Source organism: Delphinapterus leucas, chromosome 3 (genome assembly GCF_059928025.1).
Source record: "Delphinapterus leucas isolate spDelLeu-1000000601 "Yukka" chromosome 3, BTC_Dleu_Yukka2, whole genome shotgun sequence".
NCBI classification, from domain to species: domain Eukaryota; kingdom Metazoa; phylum Chordata; class Mammalia; order Artiodactyla; family Monodontidae; genus Delphinapterus; species Delphinapterus leucas.
The window spans coordinates 6,637,181-6,650,042 of NC_143131.1; positions in this window are offsets into that span (position 1 = coordinate 6,637,181).

Sequence of the window (12,862 nt, forward strand, 5' to 3'; positions counted from 1 at the left end):
CTCATCAAAGGCAGAGCTCAACAAAGCACATCTCCCTGGGAGCCCAGTGCTGTGAGCTGTCTGGTGCATAACTGTGGGGACAGAGGGCAGCTGGGGCAGAAGCTGTCACAGGATTGTTGAGGAGAAAGACTCAGCACTATCAGGGAATAGGTGAGTTTTATTCACACGGTTTTGCATCCAGTGTGATCGTGGTATGATGCTGAGCACTCATGGATCCTAACCTGCTTTCCTTTCATGAAACCTCACAACTACTCCACAAATCAGTAGCAAGTATGGCTGTTCCTGTTTTCCAGCTCAAAGTCATGGAATAAGGAGTGACTTGGTGCAACAGAGTTCCTTAACCTGCAAATGTGTTTGTGATGCACCGAGACATATTATCTGTGGTGGGTCAGTTATTATTGTAATTTAACCTTTATCTTAGTAATGAAAAGGTTATGCTATATAAAATGCTTTGGGCTTTCCAAGGGAGACACTAAAATAGGTTGCAATGATCTATGGGCTCAGTGGAAACAGCTGGAACAAGGTGACAGCTTTCATAAAGCTCAGACACACATAGTGAGGAGAACAGGTTGAATTGTTGAGTAAGAAGTTTAGTTATTTAAGAGCTCAGTGCCTTCCCCATGACACCACTACAAAGAAAAGCCATATTACCTTTTTGATAAAATGGACCAAATCATCTTAGGTGACTGGGAGCTCAAAAATAAGAAAAGGTGATCAAGTCTTTTTCTCTCCTCTTCCTACTGAGACATGAATAAAATGAGAGTAAAATGATTACCAGAAAGAAAAGAAAAGAACAAAAGAGAAGGACAGAGGAATAAACTCACAACGGCAAAGATAACAGAAAGAGACTCATCAACAAACGAGAAATTTCAACACATTACAGCAAGCTTAAAAAGTGATAAATCTGAAAAAAAAAAATATTCCCTGAAATTCACAGAAACAGGATAGAGCAGAGAATAAGCATAATAACAGTTCTAATGACAATGATTGCAATGACCGTAATATCAGCTAATATGCATTGAGTGGGGATCATGTGCTAAGCCCAGTAGTAAACCTCGGACAGACATTTTCACATCCAGCGTTCACAACAACCCTTAAAGGTCAGTGGGTTACTATCTTCATTTGTCGTTGAGGAGACGGAGGCACAGAGAGCTTACAGAGCTTGTCCAAGGTCAGAGGGCTAGTAAACATAGAAGCCAGGATGGGTACCCAGGAAGTCTGGCTTCCAATTTCATGCCATATCACATATCTTAGATCATAGCTCATATATCATGTCCCCAGAGGGGGTAAGCTGTCATGCACAGAACCTAAGAAAAGCTCTAGACTCAGAGATGGCGAGGATTATGGGTGGGTGTGAAAGGGGAATGAAAACCAGGGTTGGAAAGTAGAGGAATTGAAAGCATAATCATGAAATATCTGCCTGAGTTGCTTCTCAAACTCTCTGCTCCTCGTCCCCAGATTTTGGTGAGCACAGAGCTCCAACATTCCAGACTCCTCCAGGCAAAGTAGGTATGATAGATGCATAGGGGGATGGATGGACAGGTCAACAGATGAATGAATGGAAGGATGGATGGTTGGATGGGTGGAGGATGGATGAAGGATGGGTGGGTGGATGGATGGGTACATGGATGGATGGATAGACAAACAGATGAATTAATCCCTTTCCTCAAATCCAGCCATACATGCATTTACTCGAAGCTCTGTCAGTCAAGCCCCCCACCACCACCACATACACAGAACTCTCCAGAAGTTTTCATATTCAGGGTCCAGATTTCCACACACAACAGCAGAGGAAAGTTTCACCAGCTGTCAGGATACATTAACTCATCCTGCCATCCTTGAAATAACTAGACTGCAAGGATCATGAGACACATGAAGAAAATCACCATCAGAAAGAAAAGGGGCAGACTAGGGTAACTGACAATTCAATTGACCTTTGGGGGGAGGTGTGGAGGATGTGATATTTCAGAGGAGATCCCCGCCAAATAAAGCACCTCCTGATTGGATTGCTCAGGGTGATCTGGAAAAGTATTGCATCCATCAAATATATTGTCATGACTTTCTCCCCCCGACCACTTCCTTCAGGCCAGTGTTTCAATGTCACCATATTATCAGGACTTTTCCCGCCTACAGTCTATGAAACAGCCACCCCTCCTTGCCCTCCCCCGTCGACCCTGGTGCTCCCCACCTACCTCACCTGCACGTCTGCCCCCTCAGAGCTCAGCACCTGGTGAAGCCCTAGTATCACCTTATTTGTTCACTTCCCGTGGGTCCCCCACATACTACGTCTCCACGAGAGCAGGGGATTTGCCGGACTGGCAAGTCTGAAACATTTAGGGCAGGCCAGCAGGCTGGAGATCCAGGAAAGAGCAGACGCTGAAATGCAAAGGTAGTCTGGAGCAGATCCTCTCTCCCTTGGGGGACACTAGACTTTTCTCTTAAGCTGATTGGACCAGGCCCACCCACAGCATGGAGGGCCATCTGCTTCATCAAAGTCTACTGGTCTAAATGTTAATCTCATCTAAAAAATACCTTCACAGTGACATCTAAGTTAGTTTTTGACCAAATATCTGGGTGTCCTGGCCTAGCCAAGGTGATACATAAACACTAACAGTGTTCAAGGATATCAGGAAAGAGGCACCAACCAGAGGTCAAAGAAGTGGGATGACATGAAGATCCAAATCCCAAAGGGCCCTTTGTGCCTTACAAGACAGAGGCTAAGGGGGACGCTCACAAGAGCAGTTTCTGGAAGCTTTGAAGTCCTACCACAAACACAGACAAAATCTAGACCCAAATGACAGTCTATTGACTCTCCCTATGAAGTGCATGTCACCTGTCCCTTCCCCCCCACCGCCCCTGTCACCACTGCAGTTCAGACCCCTGACCTCTTCCTGCACTGAGCGACCTCAGCATCCCCTGAGCTCCAGGCTCTCTGGACTTCAGCCCCCCTTCCCTCTGCCTGTCCCCCTATTGCCAGAAGGAAGTCCACATGTCCTCCACAGCCCCATTCCTTGCTCTCAGTATCATCACATTGCCACTTTCTTCACAGCATCCTCCAGGCTGAAATGCCTCCATTCTTCCTCCCCGTCCAGGGTCCTGGATGCCTGCAGTCCACACAGGCTGCGTCACCACACTAAACATTTCCTCACGTGCCGTAGTGTGTTCTGATCTATTGCCGCATGCCTGTTAACTTGTCCTCCACGTTAATGAAGATGGTGTCTTCCCTAGTGCCGTACATGTGCCAGTCATCTGATTCACTGTCGGGGCAAAAACAGTAGAAAAGACTAACTATTGCATCTTGGTCATGGTGTCTTCTAGAACCCATGTTTATGTTTACTTGTGTCAATATATTAGATGAATGTATATTTCTATTTTAATTACAGGTTTCACCTCTAATTTCTGCAATTTTTATAGCCATACTCAGATGCTATTTGGATATTACTAAACAACTAAATTCCCTACAACGATATGATATATTTAAGTATTTTTAGATGGTAAGAAAACATACAGTACCTAAGGAGGCAAAAGTGGAAGGAAAAATACAGACAGCCTGATTTAGAGCAGGCTGGCTGGGTCTGGCCATCAGACTGCAAGTAGATGGGTGAGTGAGTCTCAGAGTGAATCCAAAGATTCCACATGTCAGCCTCATAATTCCCCCATTAGTGCAAGCGGAAAGGACTCTCAGTGGTCCCTGATCGTGTGTCTTACATCCAGGATTTTGACAGCAGTTGGTTTCTCCCAACATCTTTAATGAGCAGCTCTGGGAGAGGGTAAGAGAAAATTCTGATAATTCTCACCATCACCTCCAGTGCTTTTAATCAGTGCTAAGAAGCCTGCTGCCAAAATGGGCACTAATTACACATCCCTCAGAAACAGGAATGGGTTTGCTGCAGCCCTGTGCCAACAAGGCTGTAAACAAGTGTATTTCTTCCTTCTGTGCAGAGAGAATACCTGTCTTTGTGGTTGAACAAAGCCAGGGAGAACAAGGGGTCCCTGGAGGAGGAGGGGGAATGGGGTGAGGACTCTGATGGAGCCAGGAGAAGCTGGAGTCAGCAGAGGACTGTAGTGCAGCTCCACGGGGGATTCTCACAACCGATCCAGGCCGCCCCCAGTCACCAGGACCCAACCCAATACCATGCCAGGGTATTCCTGGGGTCCAGCTTCATCCGGCTTAATGCCTCAGCCTCACAAACTGCTAGAACTTTTCTCTGCCATGAACCTCAATCCCTGGTTCCTGTGTCAGCAGCCCCTGCACCTGCTGGCTTGGCTGCACAGAGGCCTTGCATCCCCAGATGCTCCTCGGGGGATCTTAGAGGAGGTCACTAGACCCAGGAGCAGGGGTTGCCAACCAGAAGACACGTCTGCTAACCTAACTTGAACCTTTGTGATTTCCATTCAGCAACACTAAACATAGGACTAAAAGGAGGCATCTTCTTAATCTGTCTCTCATTTCAGTCTAACCCCCCATTGGACCTATTTATAATCTACCCATTAATTATCTTAGGGATCAAGTCTGATCACAACTGCTTATTGAGATAAAAGACAGACTCCTCGCTGAGATGTTCAATGTCCTCTAAAAGGGACCCCAGCATCATGTCCAGTTCCTTCATGTTATGGACTGAATGGTGTTCCCAAAATCCATACATTGAAGCCCTTACCCCGGTACCTCAGAATGTGACTGTATTTGGAGATGCGTCCTTTAAAGAAGAAAGTTGGTTAAAGTGAGGTCATTGGGGTGGGCACTAATCGAATGTGGCCAGCGTCCTTATAAGAGGAGGAGATCAGGACACAGAGACCAGGGGAAGGGGCACACGGACAGAAGACCTGTGGGGAGGCAGCAAGGGAACAGCCACCTACACGCCAAGGACAGAGGCCTCAGGAGAAACCAACCTTGCCCACACCTTGGTCTTGGACTTCCAGCCCCCAGATGTGCTGTTGACACTGCCCGAGCAGATTAAGATGTCATTTCCCTACACACCCAAACCCTAGCTCAGCATTTCCAGGTGGTCCTCAGGCTCCTTCCTCTTCTCACCCCTTCTCAAACCATTCTTCCCACCGGAGTGCCCTCTTTCTACTGCCCTCGTAACCCTACCTGTTAGAACTTTTGTCCCCAAAGTGTGTCATTACTTGCCACTTCTTCATGTTGTCCGACCACCCCAGGAGGTGTCTCACTCCCTTGCAGGACGTCTTCACAACCTGGGAGAATCTCATGGGAATGCATTCCTGGAAAAAATGTATTTCACTCATTCACTCATGTGACTGGCATTCATGAAGCCTGCACCTCAGGCTCAGTTCAAGTCTCAGCTTAAAGCTAAAAGTTATTGGATCACTTGGTTCATGTGCCCCTAAGTTCTCTCACACGGATCCTATATCTCTCACTCCATTCTACACTTGCTCCCCCAGGTATGTGTGCACATCACCAGCGACTATCATTTTCATCATCCGGGGGCCCCTTCTTCTGAGGGCAGCGTCCCCTCGAGGGGCTTCTCCTCCCACTTCCCTGCATGGTTCCCACAGGACTGGCCATGTTTGTGGGTGCCCATGCCCCCATGCTGGCACCAATAAATTATTATTCTCAGTTCCCTGATTCAGGACTAGAGGTCACGTCCAATGGCCTCACTCTGTGGCTATAACTGTAAGATGTGCAGCCCAGGTGCTCTCATTCATCAAGATGAAAAGAGGCAGAAGCTCAGAGAGAGGAGGAGAAGGGGGGAGGGGAGAGGGGAGGGGGAGAAACAAGCCCACAGGGAGAAGCCAACCAGAGGGGCTGGAAGAGGAGGTCCTGAGAGGGCCCCACACTTGGTTCTCCATCCTCCGAGCTCCTGCTTCATTTCTGCTTCTCTCATTGCTCCTCGGGCAGCTGAGACCTCCCAGTGACTCACTCTTTGTTGTAAGCTAGTCATGTTGAGTTTCTATCACTTTTAGCCAAGAGTCCCTTCCTAGGACAAGACACTCAATGCATTCTCTAAACTGGATTGAATTATAGTTGTTTTAGATAAGTGCTGTTTTTACAAATTTCAAAATAATGAAATGCAGTTGTGTTGCTTCCACATCCACATCCCTGCTAGCCAGAGGTCCCGGCATATCGGTCTCACAGGTGGCATCCACGAAGTCTGAGGCCTCAATATTTATATACAAACGGTGGCCCTAAGACACTTGGAAATCTGTGAATAAATATTCCAGTCATTCGATTCACAGCATCAAATTGTTTAACAGCACTGCCTGGATGGATGATGCAAAGTGAGGTTTCAGCCCCTAGCCACGTTACTGTAGGTGTGGAATTGGAGGGGGCGGGGCAGCACCCACAAGAATGCAACTTATTCCACGTACCTCTTCCATTTCCTACTCAATCAGCCTGGAGCAGGCTTCCTTTCCAACTGGCTGTGTTGCAGAGGACTGGGAAAATTAATGAGTTCCTTCCTGAAAAACATCTCAGAGCTTCTAATGAAAGATGGGAAATAAATACATGTTGTTCTTCATATTTTGAACTGAGGAAGGATGGATTCAAGAAACAAACTCTCCCTCCTCCCCTAAAATCTGGAGTGGTTTCCCCAAAGCTACCATTGTCGGGAGAGTACAGGGGACTGGGGGTGAGGAGGAGGGACTAGGGAAATCACTACAGACTTGGGGGATGTCACAGCAGGCTGCATCCCCTGCTTCTGGCCAGATGCCAGTCCATTAAAAGCAAAGAGTCAAGATTTATTCCTCTGCTTGCATTATATCCACACATAAAATTTGGTTCTGTAACCACAGACCAGTGCCAAAATCTGCTTAGTTCATTTAAATTTTTGTATTTATTTTAATGAAGCACTAGCAGAATGCCATTTGCACTGGCATATTGAATACCTTTGTAATTAACAGCACCAAGCCAGAGAGATGGGCTTCCTCTACATTCTTTTAATTAACTGAAATAGTTCAAGGACAGAATCAGGATCAGCGATAATTTCTTTACCGACGCAGAACTAGGGACTATGCCATTCATTGACAATAACTATTTTTTTTTTAATTCAAGGAATTATCAGAATATATTTCTGTTTTTATAGTCATTGTCAGAAGTAAGAAAGCTTAGCAGTTGTGTTAAATATTTCAAGTAAAATAATCCTCATTCAATATGGAAGAAAGGTAGAAATTCTAATTTGCTTGAACGGGGTAAATGACAGAATGATTCAAACAGTTATAAGTCACATGGGTCCTGCTAGCCACGTGAAACCCAAAATGCTGGTCCCGAGTCTATTCTCAAGGCTTCCTACAATTAGGCAAGTGCCCCATCTCTCTTTACTTTGCCATTGTTCCTTTTTCTCTAACATCCCCCAAACCCTGCCAACATTTAAAATATTTAAAGGAATTTTTTTTTCTGTCCGTCTGTTGAGGGAATTCATTCCCCTATGTACATCAGATGCCATTCCTCATTAGTCCAAAGAGCAGCTTTGGAGTGCTAATGCCACCTCCCAGCCTTTTGGAGACATTAGTGCATCTCCTGCATGACTGGTGGGTACAAGGAAGCAATGAGTTTGCATTAGCGCTTGGAACCTCGGGGGAGCAGGTGTGTGCCTCTCCTTCACACACAGCCCCAGCCCGACTCTGCTGCGTCTCCATTTAGCCCTCAAAGACATTAGTTACAACCTCACTGAATATTGTCAGCTGCCGCTGAACACAAAGGAATCAGCCAGTTCATCTGCTAAATGCGTCCTCCCTGCTAAAACTGCAGAAATGCACATGTGCTCATGCTTACCGTAAGGCGAAGGGGGGGCATCTCAATCTCCGAAGGGGAGTGGGGGCTTTGATTCACATTCTCTGTGCTACATATAAACTCTTAAGATTCAGCAAAATTTCTTTTTTCATTTGAGGAGTTGAACAACCTCGTCTTTTTCTCCCTTTTAAGCACCTCAACTCCGAGCTGAATTTTCACAGATGCAAACTGCCAAGTGAAATCCCTTCAATATTAAATTCCTCAACCATCAAAAGAAAAGAGAATCGTTTGCCGTGCTAAGGAAATGAAATACATTTTAGATTGGATAACCTCATGAATATGCTAAACAGTCCCCAACAATTTAATAAAAATAGATGATCTTGTCTTCATGTGGCCTCTTTCCCCCAGTAAAAATTGACAGCACTTAGTGGTGGGGTGGTGAACACAGCCACCCCATTTTACAAAAATACAGCCATCGATCCAGCTGGAACAGGCTGCAAGCACCACCAATTTGTCCATTTGTGTTCTCAAAATAGCAGGACTGGGACTTTGAACTTAGGAGCCCTTTCTCTATTCAGGCAGCTCTTCCATGGGGCCTCTCTCTTCCATCTAATCCCAATTAACGCAGCTCTGGGAACAACTCGTGTGTTGGCCAAGATCAGCCTGGTAGTGAAGATGCCAACACCACTATCTTAGACATCTCCCTCCAGGGACACGGGACTGGGTCTCAGCTCAGCTAAGCAGTCAGAGCAGGGTCTCCCCCTGACTGTTCCCAGGCACATCTCTGGGCCTCCTCCCAGCCAGTTCCCAGCCTGCCTCCCTTTGAGGGAAGAGACATTAGTGCATCAACATTAATGGGACTCAGAGCCAGTGGGAGTCAGTGTGACTGCTGGGGCAGAGCCACAGGCAGGAAAGCAAAAAAAAGACTGGATTAGCTCTAAAGAGGGGGCAAGTGTGCTACTGAACCCCAGGCACATTTTAGGCTTCCCCTGAGCATTGTTCCACTGTGACCTTACAGGGATGAGGGTCACACTGGAGGGCTGGGGAGGGGTTGAAGGCCAGGAGACCAACAGGGAACGACTCTTGCAGCCTTCAGAGCATGAGGGAACCGTTCTTGATTATATCCCAGGATGTAGGGTTGGTCTCAAGTGGAAACGTGTGCAGCGTGAGTGAATGAGTAAACAAGTGAGTAGCTCTGGATAGGATGGATGCTCTGACAGCCTCTTTGTAGCTCCTTTCCTCACGAAGAGTTCAAGAAGCCCTGAACCTGTGATTTCGGTACTGCAGAAGCTGCCCATCTCTGCTGGGGAGCCCCCCACACCTGGCTGGCTCTCAGATGCTCACTTTGCTGATGGACAACCTCCCCAGGGAGGGTCACTCCCTCCTGGTCTCAGCCTGAGAAGACCTTACTTCCCTCCTTACTTCCCGCCCCCTGTGCTGGTAGGAACTCCCCCTGCGACTGCCCCCAGCTCAAGGAGAGAAGGCGGGATTTACAGAGAAGCCACCAGAGTCTCTCTGGCCGTATTCTGACAGCTGATTAATTTATTTTTTTATTTTGGGAAAAGAAGAGAAAACCAACTGAAAAAGACTGTGCGCTTCAGAGGGGACACTTTGTGCGTTCGCTTGTCAAATCCTTCCTTTCAAACAGTTTGTAAACAATTATAGGGAGATCATGTGATTCAGAGATAGAAGGGGAGAGTCTGAAACAGACAGAGACAGAGACAGAGAGATCATTATGAATACTTAGTGATATTTCTGGGGATGTCCCCATCCTTTTGCTCTTTCTTACTCCAGAGATGGTACAGGTCCATAGCCTGCCATCTATGAGGGTAGAAAAATGTCTGGTATGTGTCTAAAACCCCACCAGCTTTGGAGGCAGAAAGACACAGGGAATGTGAGTCCAACATGCCCCCTCTGGTATGGCAGGATGGTCCTGTCTTCGTGACAGGAATCCTTTTTCCCGCAGCCCACCCTGCTCCAGAGGCCATCCGTCCATCTGTCTCTTCTCAGACATCCACGACCTATGAGATAAAAACCAGACAAGCAAGCCTGTGTTCTCCCATGCATGGCACTCTGGGTGGTTTCTGACAAAGCCAGCCTGTCTACTCACTCCTCACTCCTCCTTGGAGGCCGCAAGGCTGGCCTTTGTGTGAAGCAGGACAGGCTACCTCGGTACCGCCTGAGAGCCTCACTGGGAGCTGGGCCCACCAGGGCAAATAATGGACAGAGGTGAATGGCTTTCCCTGAGCAGGGAGCATGTGCCAAGCATCTGTGGGCCTGGCAGATGCAGGAGCCCAGGCCGCAGGAGGCAGCCTGCATGATTAACGAGGCCCTCACCTCCTCTGTGTCCACCACATCCCCACTTGGTGCACCTCATCTGTCCATTCTGGGATCACCCTTAGCACCCCAGCAGGGGCAAACAAGACCCAGCCATGGGAAGGGGCGACCTCTCAGTGGCTGGGTCAGTCCCAGATGCTTGTTTGGTATTGAGCCAGCTAGCTGGCCTTTGAAAACAGAAGATTTTTCCTTAAAAAATATAATCATTTATACTCCACATCTCATCCAAACTTTTACTTCTCAAGTCTTACATTTTAAAAGATGAGATTTATGAAGAAGGACCAGATGCCTCCACTTCCAAGGCACAGCGTTCACTGTGGTATTTCGAGGCTGTGGTGGACCCCGAAAGTGCCGGCTCTTAGGCCCCGAGAGTCTGCCATGAGCTGCCTTTCATCCACTGTCCCGCATCCTCCATGGTTATGGGCCCCTCCTGGAGGAACTAAAAAGGATTTTGACATTGGACAGCAGGCATTAGGACCACTTGCAGGGCTACTGTGTGATGATTCTGGGATCTTACTGGTTCGTCTATGAAAAGCTGATAACCAAGCCTCCTGCCTCTGTGTTCACAGGCCTGGCACGAGGGTTAATGAGCTCCTTGTCCAGCTCTGAGAGGTGCCCAGGTAACACGTGGCTTCCCAGCTTTTAGGGGAAGGTTTTCCTTTGTTAGATCGAGCTGCTGAGGTCTCACTGGGGACAGAGCGCCATCCCAACCCATGCTTTCTGCTCTTTAAAATAATCACAGGTTTAAGGAAATATCTCCAATACTCTTCCTGGTTTTACAGTTCTTTTTTTTTTTTTTTAATTATTGTTCCACTTCAGTTTTGTGACAAACATTCGGAAGACCTCTCCTGTTAATTATATTTTTTACACAAACCAATCTCTCTGATTTTATTCAGTGGTCCCCTGCCAAGTGTGCAGATTTGAATGTTGCTATCAATAGCCCCTCAACATATTAGCATCTTCTTACACAAAATCAGAATTTGCTTCAGTATTAAAATTAACAAGGAAAGTGTGGCCTCTTTTATTTTACTTCCTTTGTATCAAAATATTTTGTGTAAATGTATGGCTCAGCTATAAGCAATGGGGCATACCAGCTTAAGTTCCATAGCCCAGATCTGAACTTCCTTAAGTAGAGGGTCTTCTCAGATCCCACGGACAGCTTGCATGATTGTAATTCCAGCAAACACGGGGCTGGCATTACCTTCTGTTCTTTCCAGGATTCTTGGCAGCTGAGACACTAAACCATGGACTGAAGAGGGTCCTGCAAACATTCTGCAGGCAGTTTGTTCTGTGCCAAAGGAGCGGTGCATCCAACATGCAGATGCAGATCTAAGAAATTGGCGAGAGCCCACAGCTGGTCTATAGCTGCCCCTCTGAGAGGTCAGGGGTGTTCAGCAGAGCAAAGAGAGACTCCGGGGTGATTCTCAAATCCTCACTCCTCAAGAGAGAGTCTGAGCCTGAATTGGGCTTGTACTGGAACCAATTTGAATCCTTTGGATCAACTCTGGGCCACATTGCTCTCCAAGCTCATTGAGAGCAGGAGTGAGGAGTACGTGGTATACAGTGATTCCAAACTGGCCAAACAAGCAAAGAGAATTTGAACACAGGTAAAACCTGACTATACTTCATCTACACCCCCCCAACAACTTCGTCTCCCATTATGTGCAATGGGACATCAAGAGGCCATTGCTGGGAACACATACAAGAGCAAAACCTTACATCAAGGGAGCTCTCTAAGATCTAAATTTTGGAAGAGTTCAGTCAATGTGCTGGGACACAGACTACATCTGGAACCACTGACACATGAAGCATGGCCAAGGTTGATTGTTTTCTCTCTCACAAGTATAAATTATGACCTGAAGTTTTGTCTTGGTTTGGGTTTTGGTTTGGCTTGTTTTGTTTTACATTTTGCATTAAGTTGTTTTTGCAAAACTAGTAGCTTTTATTTATTTGCCTATATCTATGTCCCCTTTGCAATATGATTTTTCACCTTCTCTCATTAAGAGGTGAAATTTATGTCCCTAATCTCTGGATGTGGAATGCCCTTGTGATGTGAATGTGGCAGAGGGATGGTTTGCCAGCCTCAAGCCTAGTACCCATCTGCCTGGGTCCCTGTACAGCACTTCTTGAACAAGCCTGCACTCACCACTCATCTGGTAATGATGGGAGGCTGTGTGCAAGAGACCTGTGATGGCAGGGGACATCCTACACTGCCTAGTGTGGCTGATTCACATGTGTGTGCCCAGTCAATGTCAGCCAAGCCTGGCCCCGGCTGGAAGAACAGCCCAGAGAAGTAAAATCATTTGACTGAGGTCACCCCACTAGTAGATGACATGGCCAGGCATTGGAAATCAAGTTACTCTGATGCCATGCTAAAATGATTCTGCACCAATTCCAATATCAGGGGTGGGGTTCCCACATGGTCAAGCAATTCTAAAACACCAGCTAGGTCTCCTACAATTCAACTTAATTCTGAATTAGAATTCATAACCTGGAGATAGTGTCAGATCCCACAGGTTGAGGGCTCAGTCTTATAAGACTGCCCCCCCCACACCTCAGACTCCAGTCCCAAGCACAGGTCGCCTGTGCTTTTGACTGATCTGCTAAATATTGGAGGTTCCAAAGTCCCCCTCTTTACTTTCCTAGAATGGCTCACAGAACTCAGAGAAACATTTTACTTACTAGATTACTGGCTTATTTTAAAAAGATATAACTCAGGAACAGCTAGATGGAAGAGATTCATAGGGCAAGGTATGGGAAAAGGGGGTGGAGCTTCCATGTCCTCTCCTGGCACACTCCCCAAATCTCCACATGTTCACCAGCTGGGAAGCTCTC